The sequence below is a fragment of the Rhinolophus sinicus genome, chromosome 8, assembly GCF_057876585.1.
Source record: "Rhinolophus sinicus isolate RSI-liver-muscle chromosome 8, RSI-T2T, whole genome shotgun sequence".
Lineage (NCBI taxonomy): Eukaryota > Metazoa > Chordata > Mammalia > Chiroptera > Rhinolophidae > Rhinolophus > Rhinolophus sinicus.
Window position 1 is genome coordinate 50,896,676 of NC_142508.1, and position 18,418 is coordinate 50,915,093.

The 18,418-nt window shown below is 47.4% G+C and overlaps 1 long non-coding RNA gene across 3 annotated transcripts in view; it reads left to right on the forward strand.

Annotated features, from left to right (window-relative positions):
- The window catches only part of LOC109455507 (uncharacterized), a 29,806-nt gene extending 19,298 nt beyond the window's left edge, over window positions 1-10,508 (forward strand). For 2 of the 3 annotated variants that reach the window (XR_002138662.3, XR_016022023.1), the window contains one exon: window positions 1,186-2,838. This is a non-coding gene — a long non-coding RNA (uncharacterized LOC109455507). Of the gene's footprint in view, window positions 1-1,185; window positions 2,839-8,173 lie in introns of those variants that run through there. The other variant, XR_016022022.1, reaches the window with a different exon arrangement.
- Window positions 10,509-18,418: the final 7,910 nt, after the last annotated feature.

Here is an 18,418-nt window from a genome sequence, read left to right on the forward strand (position 1 = left end):
CATGCCTGTCCAGGGACAGCACTCTGAAATGGCAGGGGTGAATTCCTGCCTAGGAGGGAGGGGGGATTTCCGCCCATTCTTTGTGAGGGGGTAAGGGGTGGGTTCCCCACCTGGGAGGGAGCCGGTGGGGGACGCAGCGCCTGCTCAGTCCTCAGGGGCACTCTGCAGGCAGGCGAGGGAGGGCAGGGGAGGCCTGCCTGCCTGGCCTGGGCTGGGTTTCCATCCTCTTTCACCCCATCAATGCCACTCTTAAGCCACGAGGGAATGGAAATAGGTAATTAATCTAGTTCTACCAAGGAGTGTGGGCGGTGGTTCTCACTCTTACCCCCAGGGATATTTGTTTGAAAATGCAGGTACTTGGCCTCTGGTTTCTGAGTCAGACTCCTTAGGAGTGGGTGGAACCACGATTCATAGTTTACAGCAGGCCCTGGGTAATTCTGACCAGGCACATTTGGAGAAATGCTGGTCTGGCAGCTTGGGCAGGTTCTGGAGTCAGGCAGGCTGAGTTTTATCTTCACTGCTATGTCTCCTGATCTCTCTGAGTTTTGGAGCCTCTTGGAACCTCCGTCTCTTCCTCTCCGGACTGATATTCTCTCTCTTACGTTTTTTTGGGGAGAAATGCCAGGGTGCTCTGCACACACCAAGCACGGAGAGGGTTTTCAGGAAAGGATTCATTCTTGTTGTCCATAATGATAATTCAAAGACATAATCGTCCTGGCAGCGTTTCTGATCATCAGAGACAAGGACAGACCACTCTGAGCTGATAGGGTCGGAATCAAGGGTAGAGACCTTGCGTGTTTTGAGCACCCTCTGAGGCCTCATTTTAGGTACTAGAACTGTTCGCATGGAAATTTCCAAATGTCGACAATAATACAAGGGACTCAACGTCTTTTCTTTTTCTTGGGGTCCAGGAATCTGGAATCAGGAAATGCCGAGTGATCCTGGCATTCTCAGAGATGAGGGGTTGGGGCCAGATAGGGTCCAACGCTTCTGCCACTTCAGCTTGTACAGTTTCCTGCTGTATAAGCTGGAGGGATTACAGTTCTTACCTCACCAGGGCTTGGAGGATTTAATGTTATCGATGTGGCATGGGAAGCCCTCAGGGCACCGGTCGCTGACGCTCACTATTCGAGAGTTAGCTGACAGTGTTAGCGTTGGTGCTAATGGGGTCTCTCTTTTTAACAGATGAGGAAACTGGAGGGGCCTGGAGGAATTCCCCTCTTGCACAGGATTCCTGTTGATGAACGGTGGGGCTGGGATTTGAATTGAGGCCTTCTAGAGACCTTCTCCACGATGTGGGCTGTGGACACGGCAGAAGAGGCCTGAGTGGCAGAATCAGCAGTTTCCTAGACGAGGTGGGTCTGCTTCCCGGTTTGTCCAACTCCTATGGTCCTTTTTGAAAGTCAGTATGAAGGGGAACCTCATGAGGTTCTCAGTGTTGTGGGGTCCTTGTCTTTTTATGAACTGCCTACTTTGTCAAAGGGAATCCCCAAATATTCTCCCATCCAGGGTTTCTGTTGACCCAAAGCAGGAAGCTGTAGGCTCAGAGCTGATTTTACGTTTATTGGCTTATGTTTTTCCAAAGCAGGGATGCAATAAAACCTGAAATATGGTGGCTGAACACATGGCCTCATGCTGTCTTCCAGAGACGTTTTTTGGGGCTAGGGAGAGGAACACACACACACACACTCACACACGTACACACATTCATTCACATGTGCGCGTTTACATATATAAACACACCATACATACATATGCAAACAAAAATACATTTTTGCTCATGCACACATCCAGTCACATACACACTTATGCATACCAACACACATGCACACATGTGCATACACCACACACACATATATATAATACACCCTGGGTGGTGTAAGATGGATCCACCATTGATCTCACTATAGTGAACCCTTGGCTGGGCTGGGAAGGCTCTAAGACAGGTTGGCTTTTTGCAAGCATCTAATACAGGTGGCTTCTGCATTCTAGAAATGTCACTAGGTACCCCCAACTCATGCTTCAATAAATTCATCACCTGCTGGATGATTTCACTATTAGAATGAACCACTTGGAAACTTGAGGCCTTTTCCTGAAGGTTTTCTATCACAGAATCAACAGAGTAGTCTTCCCTTCCCAGGAGTGTGGACCAAGAGGAAAACCTGCCCAAACATGACCTTTTTGGCATCTCTTTACATTAAAAATCCACATCTTTTTTTGGCTTTGCCTTCCATATTATAGACAGAGATATTTTTAAAAACCATTGTGTTCCTCCTATCATTTTAGCAAAAAACGATGATTTCCCCCCACACACACCCATCATCATCTTTATCTCAACTCTTCTCATGGTCTCTTTGTTTGAAAAGCCACGTTGACCTTAAGATGATAAACTGAAATGTAATCTCCTCTTCCTAAATGTCAGTCATTCACACTTTAGTAAGAATGACGAAACAATCTTAAGAGTAGGCTTTCAATGACAACATGAAATGAGACCATTAAAATCCAGGATTCCAGTGAGGGGCAAGAAGAGGAGATACTGACACCCTAAAAGGAGTCAAATATAATGAAGGAGTCAGAACAAAGCCATTTTGCCAGTGTCCCTATTGGGTCTTAGCCTCCCCTAGTTCTCTGGTCTGTGTGTGGCTGTACCTGGGGACAAAATTCTCCCATGGAAACTTCTCTCCCTGGCCAGAGCTCAACTGTCTGGTCCCTCCTCCATCACCCTCTGTTCCATCCCATCACAGAGAAGGCTTCTGGTTTGTTCTTCTCTTTGTATCTCCCCCTTTTCTTCAGTTTGACAAGACACTGAGAATATCAGTGTGTAGGGCTCTTCTCAGAATATTTGGCATCACCCAAACCCTTGCACAAACCCTTAAACTTTGTCCGATATATATGACATGTTATCCCACATGTGTATCAATAAATTTTTAGTTAAATTATTATTTGTTTACCTAAATGGCATCATAGATGTACATATTCTTAATGTCTGCTTCTTCTTGTCTGGGTTCAAATCCCAATGCCTGCCACTTGCTGGCTGTGTGACCTTGGGCAGGTTAGTTTACCTCTCTGTGCCAGTTTTCGAATCTACAAATGTGGATAAAAACAGTACCTAGGCTGTTGTGAGGATTAAATAAGTCAAGACATGTGAAGTCCTAGGAATGGGGCCTGGTATATGCATGTGAGTTCCCTAACTATCAGTGGAATTCGCCCCATGTTGGGAAAGAATAATTTGACTTTTCACACCAGACACTGGAGTATGATCCTTTGCAGTGCAAAATCATTCCACCCTGTACCGAAAGCCTCACTGGGGAGTTACTCCAGCTCAAGCGTATTCAAAGGGGTGAATTGGTAGAGGGTCCCAGGAAGCTATGTGGCAGCAGTGTGATTCCCATGTTGGGAGCACACCTGTTGGTGTGACTGGGGGTGGCAGTATTAGCAATAGTTCTTCCTGGTGGGCTGCCCTGGGGCAGGTGGGCCCGAGAACACCATTGGGTGTGAACCTCTGGTTTGCAGGAATTTGGCTCTTGCACCAGCCTGCCTGGAGCTGCCTGGCCCCCCAAGTGCCCTCTTGGGTCTCTGTGATCTCCCCAGGCAGGCCTCTGCGGGGCCTGTGCACAGGGGGCCCCTCCGTTTGTGGTGCGACGCATGCCATTTGTCAGTGGCATGGGGTGACTCCCTGGGCACCCCTTGAAGCGAGCTTGCAGAGTTCAAGGCTGGTCGCCTGGGCACTCATTATCAGATCTAATTGTGGGCTCAGATTTCACAAACCAGAGGGTTGCTCAGGTGGAGGACAAGCTGCAAAGGTCACGCCTAAAAGCTTATTAAACTGCTGGTGTGAAAGGTAAGACCATCTGGATGCCATTTGACAACTTAAGTGGTAATTACACCATTTGGCGCAGGAATTAGTGAGAGCTGTGGCTTGAACTGTGGCAGGGACAACTTTTTTTTTGTTTGCAAGGGGGTGGTTTGGGACCCTCCCATCCCAGCATCTCTTCGTCTTCACTCCTGTTAGGGCTGTAGGTTCTGTCCTGAGTTTTCCCGGTGGACTGCAGAGTTGAGACAGGCAGCCATCTCCCTCCCCGGGCCCTGCAGCCTTGATAAATAACCAGGAACACCTGCTTTCCCTGTGCTCCCCGTCCCGTCCCGGCAAGGGAGGTGGGGCAACGTCCAGCGGCATTCCTCCTGAGCAATATGGAAGTGTTTAAGCAGGGTTTGCACCAGGCAGGGTAGCTAAGATCTGAACCTTTAAATTACAGCCATTCCCAGGCTGAGGAAAAGTAAATAAACAGTTCACAGCTGCAGCCAACTGAACACAGAACTGGCTATCTCTTCTGATTGCCGGACAAGTAATTAAGTGGGAAATGTGAGCCCTCACCGTCAGGGTGAGATGATAAAGGTCTGGGGGCAGTAAATCTACCCAACTCCAGAGACCTCAGATTAACCCTCGCAGGGCTGGCAGGGCGAGGGGTGGGCAGGCATGGGGGAAGCCCCGATCAGCAGCCCCCTGTCGAGAATGTCAGAAGCTCCCTAACTAAACGGACACCACCCACCTCACCCTGTCTTGTTTAGGGGACATGACACCCAAGAAAGCACTTTGAAACAGTGCTGTCTGCATTTACTGATCCTTCTGGGTTGGATTGTGTCTCCGAAAGTTGACATGTTGGAGTCCTAACCCCCAGCACCTCAAAATGTGACTGTACTTGCCGATCGGGCCTTTAAGGAGGCAATTAAGTTAAAATGAGGTCATTCGGGTGGGCCCTGATCCAATTCAACTGGTGTCCATATAAGAAGAGATTAGGTCGGACAGAGACACGCACAGAGGGAAGACCATATGAGCACACAGGGAAAAGACAGCCATCTACTAGCCAAGGAGAGAGGCCCCAGGAGAAATCAACCCCGCCCACCCCTTGATCTCCAACTTCCAGCTTGTAGATCTATGAGAAAATCAATGTCTGTGGTGCTTTGTCATGGCAGCCCGAGCAAACTAATCCACTGGTCTTTGTGTGCTGAGAGCAGTGTGTGTGCTTCATCATAAGGGCAGACAGTGTCAGGGGCTGATAGTCTGTACTGGCCCCTTCAAGGCATGCACAACACATGTGGCTTCTCGTACTTGCCAAAGTGATGGCATACCCATTTCAGAGATGTGGAAACTGAGGCCCAGAGAGGCTAAGCAAATAGCCCAGGGTCACACAGCTAGGATATGTGGAGAGATCCTGTTTCCTAGAGTTGGGGTTCTCAAACCTGGCTGCACAGTGGAATCACCTAGGAAGTCTTAGGAAATACTGATTCCTGGGCCCCACCCCAGATGAAGGGAGTTAGAACATGGGTAGCATTTTCACCCCATGTGATTTTCACCTACAGCGAGGGTTCAGAACCACTGCTTTATATCCAATTTTTCTTGCTGGATTCCTTTTTTTTTTTTCCCCCAAAATGATGTTTTAGCAGAAGCTTATGTCCCATGTGTCACCTCCCATCTTTCCATATTTCTCCAGGTGAGGCTGCTCCAATGTGGTCCTCACATCCACGGTCAATTAGCTTGTGTTTATGCAACTGTCAGCACAGGCTCTGGAGCCCAAATGCCAGGGTTTGAATCCAGACTCTACCACATACTTGCTGTGTGATTTTAGGCAAGTCACTTGACCTCTCTGGGCCTCAGTTGCCTCATCTGTAGAATGGGGATCATAAAAGAACCTACCTCTAAGCTTGTTCTTAACCGAGTTAATGTTAGTAAACCCCTGAGAACAATACCTGGTGCATGGAGAGTGCTAGAAAAATGTTTGTTAGTAACAAAATAAATATCTTGTATATTTACCCGTGGGTGGTAAGATGTTGAGGGTGGGGGTAGGAATGGGAGACAGAAACTGAGTCTGAGCCAGCTCTGAATTTCCCCCAGGACACAGAGGGGACTTCAGCAAATTTTAGTGGGAGGGGACAGGGCGCCCTTTGTCTAAGGCATTCACCGCCACCCGCCCTCACCACACACGCATCCTCCCCTTGAGGGGGGTCATGACAGCCGACCTGTTCTGTTCACATGTAAACCGTGACACCAGCCTCCGGAAGTCATGGAGGCCTGCACACATGGAATCTGAGATGTCATGGCCACATGGCTTGCTCTGGAGAGAATGAGACGTGGAGAACCAGGTACCTGGGCAGACACGTGCACAGAGCAAGTGCTGATGGGATTTTGGGCAGTCCTCCTGTCTTTTTGTATTCCATGGAGTCCCTTTTCCCCTACTGTAAGAATTCATATGCTTTTTGCAGTAAGAACATCGTTTTGTTTTTTTCCTTTTACATTTAAGAGTGATGTAAACATCGGCTAGGTCACCCCAGGCATGTTTCAGCATTTCCTGGACATCCTGGTGGCCTAGCAGGGCTGGATGCCTCTCTGTCCTCACCCGTGGAGCATGTGCCTGCTGGTTTTCTGGCCTGTGGCCCTGGAGGGGGCAGGCATGTGTCACCCAGCGGCCTGCCTTGGGGAGCTGCTGCAGGGGACACGGCCACAGCAGAGGTGCTGGTTACATGGAAGCGTGGATCTCTGGGCGGGTGGGGCCTTGGGGACCTGCTACAGAAGGACTTTGTGTCAGGCTGGCAGGAGCTCCCAGAAGGGTCTGGGGATGAGAACAGAGGTGGGTGTGGACCCCTCCACAGCCATTCACTGCATCAGTTGGTCTGCAGTGTGTGAGGAATTCACTCAGAAAGGGAACTGCCTGAGCCCCTCCTATGTGCCAGAGCCCTGGGGTTCAATACCAGCTTGCCAGTTAGCGGATAACTTTCTGTGCCTCAGTTTCCTCTTCTATAAAATGGGGATAACCTACTTTAAAGGGCTGCTAGGAGGAGCAAACCCATTAAAACACTGCCTGCCACTTAGTCATGAGGCTCTTGTTACAATTGTAGTTGTTTTTCGTATAATAACTCTGAGCGGTGTCCATTCGCAGGCGTGGACCTGGAGCTCGGCAAAGTGCATTTATTTATTCAGTCCCTTCAGCGAATAGTGATAGCCCTGGATTGGGCACTAGCACCTAACAGGAAACAAACCAAGGTTCCCACCCTTGGGAATTTCTCCATCCCCTGAGGGAGGCAGCCATCAGTCAGACAATCTCCCAGGAGGATAATCCCAAATCTGGAAGGTGCTAGAACCAGCAAGACTAGGGCAAGGAGAACATGTGGCAGGAGCCCTGATGGAGACCAAATGAGGCCCGAGCTGGGATGTGAGGGAGGTGTAGGAGTTCGCTAGGCAGAGAAGAGGAACAGTGTCCAGGCAGAAGGAACAGCCTGTGTGCAGAGCTTGTGCTGTCAGAGAAATGAAAGGAGGCGCTGGTAGGACAGCTGGGGTGCAGAGACAGAGGTAGACCCTGCTTATTGTCCCCCCTCTTCCATAGTAATGGAATGTTTAATTAGGCCCATTGCAATTCGGAATAAAGATGGCTTTTCCCCGCCTCCATTGCAGCTGAGAAGTGTGTGTGACAAGCCATGGCCAATGTGAGAAGGGACATGTGTGTCCATCAAGGGGAGGGCAGGGCCTCCTCTTCCCCCATTTCGTGTCCTCCCAGGCATGATGGTGAATTATCACGGCCCAAGTGATGGACCCCACAACTTAAGGAGAGGAAGGAACCCAGGGACTTTAGAGAACAGACCTCAGATGTTTATGTGAGGAAAATAAATTCTGCAGACATCTTGTTTAGCCTCTGATATTTTGGTTTTTGTTTAGGGCAGCTGAAGCCTCTGTGACCCAGTCAAGCTTTAATGGTGGGGCGCCAGGCAGTGGCCAGGAAACCCCCACTGTGCCCGCTCTTTGGCATGGCCTTGGGAATTACTCCTGGCCATTCAGACCTAATCCTCCTCTCCGGTACTCCTGGAGATAATGCGAGCCAGCAACATCCTCTTAAATTGTTTTTTTTTTTTTTTTTTTTTTTTTTTCACTTAATTCAGCCCAGCTGAGCTTCAGTTACATGGGAATAATACTCTGATCTGATACAGCCTTCTAGGTCATGATACACTGCTGTTTTCCTCGGAGCCACGGGAAGCTGATGAGAGGTTGCAGGACTAACCTAAGGTCACAAGGCTAGCAAATGGCAGAGCCAGGGCCCTGATCTTACCAGAGTTCCTGTCTATGCTGAGGATGGTACAGGTCAGGAGAGACGCTCACTCCACTCACTTCTCCCCCTTTTTACAGCCGTCCTGCCAGTAGCTGCCTGGGGGAATTTGTACCCATTGAGAGCGGGAGGCCGGCACCGTGCACGGCTGAGAAGAAGGATGGAAAGCCTGAGTCGTGAAGGGCAGCACAGAGCCCTCCATCAGCATCCCTCCCTGAACGCGGGTCTATCCCGGGATGCAGTTCCTTTTGGCTTAGGCCAGTTTCAGTCGGGATTTCTGTTGCTTGTCAGTGTAGCATCTTAACCAGGAAGCCTGGGCCTGGCATTCATTGTCTGCACCTTCCCTGGGCTGGAGTGTTGTTAGGATTTTCCCAGAGCTGTCGCTTCTCTGGACTGACCCTCCTGAGTTCCTTTGGCTTTTGCTTATGGCCCCACCTCCTTCTGCCTGAGACCTGTTTCCTCAGGTTCTTGGTTATGTTGCTGATGCTACCCCACCATGGACAGGATGGAATCAGGTTGCTCTTCATTCCAAAGGAGGGGCTCATACCATCACCGGGGTCGCACAGACTGGGAGCACTGGGACTCCTCCCATCCCATGGTACTGGGAGCTCCCAGTTTCCTTATTCTTGGGAGGCCAACCCCTTCTGATGTGAGAGGCTCCTGGGTGCGGGTGTTATCCCAGGACCATGGGATGTGACCTCCTGGAACAGATCTTCAGGGAGAATAAGTGGAATGAGGAGGCCAGATGAGAGGAGGGGCCCAGAGGATCCCCCACTTACAGAGCCGTGGACTGTGACAGCACCCATGTTTTTCTCAGCCTCCTGCCCCACGAAGGCTCCCCACTTGGTAACGACCCAATTCCTCCCTTCCCCACGAGACCTCTCCCAGCTCCACTAAGTTGGCCTTCGATCCCCGCTGGGTCCCCCTCCCATTTGTGGGAGAAGAGATGTGGGGCTTAGACTGTGGGTTCCGGGTGGAGCAAAGCTTGCACTGGGTCCTGGGTCTGCTCCTTCCTAATGGTGTGACCAAAGTCATTGACTATCCCAGTTTCCATATTTGTATAATGGGGATCAAAAGTAATCCCCCAAACCTGGGGTGGTTTTGAGGATTTCAGGAGATAGTAGCTGAAAGGAGGTCAGTGAGTCTGAGCAGGGTCAGCAATGGCACAGGACCAGGTAGACGGAGGTGTGGGCAGCACCAGCTACCTAATGTGTGCGGCCCACTATGAGACGAAAACGGGGACCCTGGGTTCTAACATCATGAAGAATTTCAAGTTGGCTATAAAAAAGCATTGAACCAAATGTGGTGTCACTGAGCATAGGCCCTGTACATCTTGGTGGAGCTGCTTTAACAGTTATATCCTGGCACAGAAAGGACTGAGGAAGTGGCAGGACCCCTCGGACACCAAGAGGTCAGTGGCTGATAATCACTTGTCCACTCCCAGGACCTTTGGGTGTCAATCCGGGATCTAAGTGCAGCAGTATCCAGAGACATTACTCTTTAATGGTGGAATCTGTCCAGTGGCTGTACACTGCCAGGTGTGGGGAAGGGGGTCATGGCTTTTGGACAGTCTCCCCAACCCCCAAATCCAGCCCAAGGGTCACAACCCCTTGTATGCGGAAGCAGCTGACTTCTGGTTCTGGGTTCCAAGGCAGGTGGCCCCGCCCAGCACAGTGACGTCTGCCAAGGAGACCCCTTGACATCATTGCAAAGGCGATTTTTATGGGAGCGGGTACAGGCTATAAAGCTGTCAGGATGTCAGCCTTGCTCCTTGGCCCTCTTTGCCCATCCCTGTCATCTCGCCCTGTGAAGGCCTGGGCCGCTGTGACCAGTGAATGCTCTCATACCTTGGGCAAGCCTGGGGCACGTGGGTGTCCCCATACTATCTGTGGGCTGCGTCTTGCCACTCGGTGCCAACGGTGCTTCCAGGTGACGTTTTGTTAGGGTAATAAATGGGATGAAAAAATAGTATTTCACTGTATTTTTTCCTGGGGCATCATGACAGATTGAGGGCCTATGGCTCGAAGCACGCTGGCTGATTCCAGCTCTTGTGACCTCGAGGCAGAGGAGCAAATGGGCATGTCGCAGGCTTCCCCTACTCGGCCTGGCCTGACGCCAAAGGCCCCTGGCCTCCATCTCACTGGCTGTCCTGCCAGCGGCGCCTGTGGGAATGTTGCACCCGGCAGAACCCAGGCCCATTTCTCCTGCTCTGAGAGCCTGTGTAGCCTCACAGGTCCCGGGGGAGTGTGTCATCCAAATGGGCAGGCTGCCCAGCCCACAGCTGGCTGAGCTGCGTGGGGAGGAATGGGCCTGCCTCTTCCTCCATCACCCAGGACCGGAAAGGGCCCCGACGGGTGGGTGTCTTGGTGCTTGGCACCTCACTGGGCTCATCTAGAAGAACGGCTGCTTTTTTACCCTCTGAATGATGCTGTTCAGAGAAACCAGGCTCGGGGAGAGGCCTTCCTGAGAAAAAGAATGAAACAATGATCGTGAGCCACTATCCACACTCTCATTGTCCAAACTCAGGAATCAATTCGACCCAGGTAGCCGGGGACACGTGAGCCTGTAATAAATACGACACTCCTGTTCACTCTTGGAGCACTGTTCTTTGCCAGGTGCTGTATATATATTATCCGAGGAAATTTTCCTAGAAGCTTCCTGAAATAATAGTAGTAAGAAACACATCGCACTTCGTATGTGCCTGTTCTAACAGCCTAATGTAGAGTGACTCTTGAGATCCTAACAACAACACTGTGAGGCAGGTCCTTTAATTGTCCCCATTTTGCAAATGAGGAAATGAGCTTCGGAGGGGTTTAGTGGTTTGCCCAAGGTCACACAGCTGGTAAGTGTCCAGAGCTAGAATTTCACTTGGTCAGTCTCCATCCAGAGTCTGTGTAGTTCAGTTTTGTTGCTAGTCCACTAAAAATAAGAATGGGACCTAAGAAGGGGGCAGGGAGAGGTGTTTACTTCTCCAGCCACATCTCAAACCTCTTCTCCCCAGCTCACTAACTACAGGGGGCACTTTTTAGTCCCTCCCATCCAGACTGCACTCTCCGGCCTCAGGGTCTTCGCATAGGCTGTTCCATCTACTTGGCGCACTCTTCCCCCCACATCTACCTTGCCTTTATTGCCCATCCTTCGGATCGCTGCTAAATGCCCCTCCCTCAGAGATGTCTTCTCTGCCCCCCCAGCATGGGGTTTGGTCCCCCTGTTTTATGCCCCACGATACCAGGCACACTTTTCTTTCACAGCACTGGATACATCTGTGATTTGTACGCTCCTGGACGGCAGGGGCTGAGGCTGCCCTGCCCATTGTTGCACCACTTGCCCGTTCACGTGTGGGTACTTCATTTATATGTGTTAAATGGTTAATCAGTAAATGAGTAAAGAGGGAAGACGCGACTTTTGCTTGTTTAGTCCTGAGGCTAGCTCCCAGTTTGTGCTTGGAGTAGAGTGTTTGCTGTCCTTGTGTCTATAGCTCCTTTTTTTTTTTTTAAAGATTCTTATTCAAAATATGGCTAACATACAATATTATATGAGTTTCAGGTGTATACTGTAGTTGTTCAACATTTATAGACATAAAGAAGTGATCATCATGATAAGTCCAGCAACCATCTGACACCGTACCTGCTATCACAATATTATTGACTATATTCCCCATGCTGTACGTTACATCCCCATGACTGATTTGTTCTATACCTGGAAATTTGGACCTCTTATTCCCCTTCACCTCCCCTTCCCTTTTTAATTTTCCAGTTACAGTAGGCATTCAATATTATTTTATATTAATTTCAAGGGTATAGCATACTGGTTAGACATTTATATAATTTAAGAAGTGGTCCCCCTGACTAGTCTAGTATCCACCTGGTACCATACCTAGTTATTACCATATTATTGACTATATTGCCTGTGCTCTACTTTACATCCCCGTGACTATTTTGTAACTCTCCGTTTGTACTTCTTAATCCCCTCACCTTTTTCACCCTGCCCCCAACCCCTCCCATCTGTCACCCCAGCAAATCTAGTACCCATCTGACACCATACGTAGTTATTACAATATTCTTGACTATATTCCTTATGCTACACCCGACATCCCCATGACTACTTTGTAACAACCAATTTGTACTTCTTAATCCCTTTTCCTTTTTCATTCACCTCCAAACCCCCTCCCATCTGGCAACCATCAAAATGTTCTCTGTATCTATGAGTTTGTTTCTGATTTGTTTATTTTGTTCTTTAGATTCCACATATAAGTGAAATTACATTGCATCTGTCTTGCTCTGTCTGACACTCCACTCAGCACAATAACCTCCAGGTCCATTCATGCCTCCACAGATGGTAAGAACCCATTCCCTTCCATGGCCGAGCAATATTCCACTGTATACATGTACCACGTCCTCTTTATCCATTCTTCCATTGATGGACATCCAGGCTGCCTCCACATCTTGACCATTATAAACAATGCTGCAATGAACGTATAGATGCACATTTCCCCTCAAAGTAGCGTTTTGGGTTTCTTCAGATAAATACCCAGATATGGGGTTACTGGGTCCTTCCTTGTCTCTTGTTATAGCCTTTGTTTTAAAATCTGTTTTGTCTGGTATGTGTATTGCTACCTGGGCTTTTTGTTTTGTTTTGTTTTGTTTCTATTTTCATGAAACATTTTTTTTCCATCTCTTTGTATCTCTGTGTGTATGTGTTTCAATCTGAAGTGAGTCTCTTGTAGGCAGCATATGTAAGGGTTTTTTTTTCCTTGTCTATTCAGCCCTCCTATGTCTTTTGATTAGAGCATTTAATCCATTTACATCAAAAGTAGTTGTTGATAGATATGTAGCTATTGCTATTTTATTATTCATAATTTTGATCTTTTTTTCCCCCCTGTCTTAAAGAAATCCCTCTAACATTCCTTGTAATAATGATTTGGTGGTGATGAGCTCCTTTGGCTTTTTCTTATCTTGGAAGCTCTTTATCTGTCCTTTGATTCTAAATGATAGCTTTGCTGGGTAGAGTACCCTTGATTGTAGGTCCTTGCTTTTCATCATGAATATTTCCCGCCAATCCCTTCTGGCCTGCAAAGTTTCTGTTGAGAAATTAGCTGACAATCTTATGGGATTCTCCCTTGTAAGTTACTAGTTGCCTTTCTTTGCCATTTTAATTATAATGTATCTTGGTGTGGGCCTGTTTAGGTTCATTTTGTTTGGGACTCTCTATTCTTTCTGCGCTTATATATCGATTTCCTTTGCCAGGTTAGGCAAGTTTTCAGTTATTATTTCTTCTAATAGTTTTCAATCCCTTGCTTTGTCTCTTCTGGTACGCCTATGATGTGAATGTTATGCTTGATGTTGTCCCAGAGGTCTCTTAAACTATCCTCATTATTTGGATTCTTTTTCTTTTTGCTCTTCCAATTGTGGGTGTTTTCTGCTACCTTACCTTCCAAATCACTGATTTGATCCTCTGTTTCATCTAGTCTGCTGGTGATTCCTTCTAGTGCATTTTTTATTTCAGTTATTGTATTCTTCACTTCTGACTGGTTCCTTTTTATGGTTTCTATGTCCCTTTTTTATGCTTGCTCTCTCTTGGTTGAAGTTCTGAGTTCCTTGAGCTTCCTTAAACCATTATTTTGAACTCTGTATCTGGTAGGATGCTTGCCTTCATTTAGTTCTTTTTCTGGAGTTTTCTTCTGTTCCTTTATGTGGGATAGATTTCTTTGTTTTCTCATTTTAGCTGCCTCCCTGTGTCTGTTTCTATGTGTGAGGTAGGTCTGCTATGTCTCCCAGTCTTAGCTGGGTGGCCTTATGTAGTAGGTGCCCTGTGGGGCCCTGGCACAGTCTCCCTGGTCACCTGCTCTGGGTGCTCCAGGAGTGTCCCTTGTGTGTGCCCTCCTATTATAGTTGAGCCTTGATTGCTATTGGCACGTCAGTTGGTGGAATTGACCCTCAGGCTGATTGGCTGTAGGGTTTGGCCATGTCCACAGCTTACTGGCTGCTTTGTGGGGTAATTACCCCAGTGAGTGGGATTCACCTAGTGGACTCTGGTATCTGTTGAGACCACCCTTTGGGTGTGCTGCATGCAGGGCTAATTGGGTGGTGCTCTTCTGTGATCTGAAACCAACCTCCAGGTTTATTGGTTCTGGGGTGTCTTGCTCTTGGCAGGGCTCCAGTGCAGGCCTAGGTCACCTACTGCCTGTGACCAGCCAGGGACCACTTGGTAGGAGCTAAAAAGTGACCCATGGTTTTTTGCTGCTTGTGTTAAACCTGGAGGTCTGTGGGAGAGACCATGCTGTGCACAGAGGATATCTGCCACCACTACCGGGCCTGGGGTAGCTCTGCAAAAATCCAGAACACCCTGAGGCCTGCTGCCATCTGCTAGTTCCCTTAAAGTTCAGCCTCTGACAAAGCCTCATGTGGTATGTGAGTTGGGTGAGGTAGGGTCTCAGGGAATCACTAGAGTGGGAAGAATTGGATTCACTAGTTAATGTAGATTCTGGTTTGGTGCCAGTGCTGAGTCTGAAGCTAGTCAGGAAAAATCTCAGAGCACACCGAAGCCAGTTGTTGCCTGCCTGGGGCCTGTGGACTCTGATAATCTTTCAAAAAAGAGTGCAACACAGGTGGGGCTGGCTGCTCTTGGAGAAAGAGCCTCTTGCATTGAGGAAGTTGGGTGGGGCAGGGTCCTAGCAAGTCAGCAGGGCGGAGCCCCAGAGCTCACCAGACCAATCAGATTCAGATTTGTCTGTAAGCGTAAGGGGTGGGCTTAACACATTAAAGATGGCGGCTGCCTGCCCGGCTGTACGGGAGAAGGACTCCAACACAGGTAAAATGGCCACTGTCCTCCAGCCCTGACCTCAAAGCCACAAGCCTCAGTGTGCTCTCCATATGCCTCTGACACCACCTGAGTCACCACCTCGCCGCTGGAGCCCAAGGTGAGTGCCTGCGAGCGAGTCCGTACGTGGCCATTTATGAGGACATCTGGGTTTCCCACAGCCTTCCATCCCACCTGGATGGTTCGAATCCCCATTGTTTTTCACAGCCAGATGTTGTGGGGGGCTCCTCTTCCTGGCACCAGTACTCCGGGCTGGGGAGCCTGGAGTGGGGCTGGGACCCTTTGCTCCTCTGGGAGAACTTCCACAGCTGAGGTGTCCCTCCCTATTTTCAACCTTCACATGGAGGTTTGGGACCAGCCCGGTTTGCGTCTCCACTTTTCCTACCAGTCTCGACGTGGCTTCTTGTTTATCGTGGCTTCTTGTTTATGTCATTAGTTATAAAACTTGTGTTCAGACAGACTTCAGGTGGGTCTCCAGGTTGATTGTTCTGAAATTTAGTTGTGATTTTAATGTGTTCACAGAAGGAAACAGGCCTGGTGTTTATCTACTCTGCCATCTTGGATTTGTTGTCTGTAGCTCTTGTAATTATAATGAGACAAATAGATTCTATGCAATTCCTGTCCTCAAGCAGTGCAATCACGATAGGAATTGCTTCTAGAGCAGTTATTTGTTGCTGTGTGACATACTAGCCCAAGACTTAGGGGCTCGGTGTTCAAGTCCATGGTCCAGAGCCCTGTGCCAGAATTTGTTATTTTTATTCTATATCCCAATGAGATGTATGCCTCTCTAAATATAAAATGAAGAGGAATGTCATACTTTATCAAAGCCCAGAAACACGTTTCTGTTTCTCCTCACATATGAGTGTTTCTCCAACCAGAATACATCTCGTCATTGATTGAGTACATATATTCTAGCGTCTCTTTTCTCTCTTAAAAACTCTTAGTAACCTGGATGATAGATCACAATTGATGTTGCCTTGCATGGAAGAAATGTGGTAGCCATGAGAACTGCTGTTCATTGATTGCCCCCTCTGTGCTAACTGTTTTAATGACCATTACCTCACTCAACCTTTACAAACACCTGTGGGGAAGGCGAGCAGGTGAGAAGTTGTTTCCATGTTACAGATAGGAAGCATAGAGTCAGAGAGGGTATGTAGCTTGCCCAAACTCACATAGCTTATAAGTACCTGGTTGCTTTTGGACTTAAACTCAGACGTAACTGTAGGCTAGATGCTTAAATATTAGCTATGAAGAATTTTTCATAAAATGTAGCTATGAAATATCAGGCATTTGTTCATAAACACTCTGCTAAAACACCTTATTTGCTGTGTTAGACTGCCCGAGCTATAGTAACAAAGTACCACGGCCTAGGTGGCTTAAACTACAGAAATTTACATTCCCATAACCTGGAAGCTGGAAGTCTGAGACCAAAGTGTCAGCAGGGTTGTTTTCTTCTGAGGCCTCTTTCCTTGGCTTGTAGATGGCCATCCTGTCCCTGTGTCTTCACGATCTTCCCTCTGTGTGTGTCTTTGTCCAAATTACCTCTTCTTATAAGGACACCAGTCATATTGGACTAGGATCCATCCTAGTGAACTCATTTTAACTTAATTATCTCTTTTAAATACCCTGTGTCCAAATACAATCACGTTCTGAGGTCCTGCGGGTTAGGACTTCAACATATGGATTTGGGGAGGACACAATTCAGGCCATAACATTGCATTATCTTTCTTCCTCCTCACCATGGGGAGCTTCTATCTTATTTTCATGAATCTATTTCTTATCCCCTGTTTTAACAATAGGAGATGTCCATTTTGGAAACTATCAAGTCATTTGAAATCAAACTATTCTCTCCCTCTGAACAACTGAACCATTTAATTTGGTTGTGTGCATATGGTATGGTTAAATCCATCTCAAGAGTTGGTTAAAGAACGACTTTTAAGATGTTATGTGTCCACGGAGTGTTAGACCAGAAGTGTCTGAAAACAGATATGCAACACTTCCCTGTGGTGATTGTTTTAATATGTCTCCTTCCTCACACATGCAAGCATACACACACACACACACACACACACACACACACACACACACTTAGTATTTCCCAATGTGTATGGAGCACATCTTAAGAGAGTAATTAATACATGTCTCATGGAGGGAAATTTTTTAAAAACAAATATGGTTGTGAAATATTATACTAAACAAAGTGGAATGGATTTCCTTGCTGCAGGGTTTCTTGGAATCTTTAGTGCACTGAGGTGATTGGTGAACCTCTAAGGTCTTCGAGCAGGGCTCAGACAGCTTTCTCTATAAAGGACCAGCTAGTAAATATTTTAAGCTTTGTGGGTCACTTGGTCTCTGTTGCCACTACTCACTCTGCTGTCCTAGCCTGAAAACAGCCACAGACATTATTATGTAAATGAATGGGTGTGATACTGTTCTAATAAAACTTTATTTATAAAAAGAAGCAGTGGGCCGGATTTGGCCCACGGGCCAGTATCTTAGAGTTTGGAGTATTTTCCAAATGTTGGACTGTTGAGTTCTTTTTTCAAGGGGTGTTCATGATGCACAGAGCATACTCTGCATTTGGATAGCCCTTGACCCTCAGTCATAGGGCATGTCCCCGCTGTTCCATGTCCATCCCGTTTGTGCTCATCTCGTCGGATGGTGGGATACTATTTTATGAGGCTCATTCGTGGACGGGGAGAACTCATCTAGACTCCCGGTCAGACTTTGTCCTAAGTAATCCAAACCATTTTGGGCTGGAAAGTTACTGAGCTAGGGTCCTCATGTGAAATGTTTCAGTACTTTGGGGGGGTCAGCAGAACTTGAGATTCTTTACCACTCATGTTATCACAGTATTTAAGAATTCTAGAGAAATCATACTCATACATTGTGGAAAGGCTATTTTTTTCTTCATTCAAATTACTCATGTTTCCCCTCTCCCTCTGGCCTGTATGTATGTGAGCATTTGAGGAGGGTGAAAAGGGAGGTGGGAAGAAAGGGGAGTGTGTGGGGAGTGTTTAATAAAGGTTTACGTGCGTCAGCTACTTTCACTTACACTTAAAAAGTGTTTAGTCTTTGTCTTTAAGCCGATGGCTCTGAATTAATTTTGGATGGAGTGTTTTGGAAAAGGAGGGACTGTTTGTATTAAGACAGACGTGGATATAGTCTTTCAAGGTACGAAATTTGTGCTGACTTGGTCCAAAACACAACCGCATCTGGTTATGTCTGGTCTGGACTGCTCCAAAAATGTCCTAAATTCCAGACAACCTCTTGGGCTTAGTTAGAAATAAAAGTCATTAATCCTGCATTTGAATTTAATATTTGAAATTTTATCCTAATCTTTTTTTTTCTTCCATACGAATTAACTTTTGAAAAGTTGGAAAGAAACATGAGTGTGTTTTTTTTTAAAGGGTACATTCTTAACAAAGGGGTATAAAATTAAACTAGGTTTGACCTTTTGAGTTTAGCAGATTTTCCACCTGGTCTGAGCAGGAAATGGGCTTCGC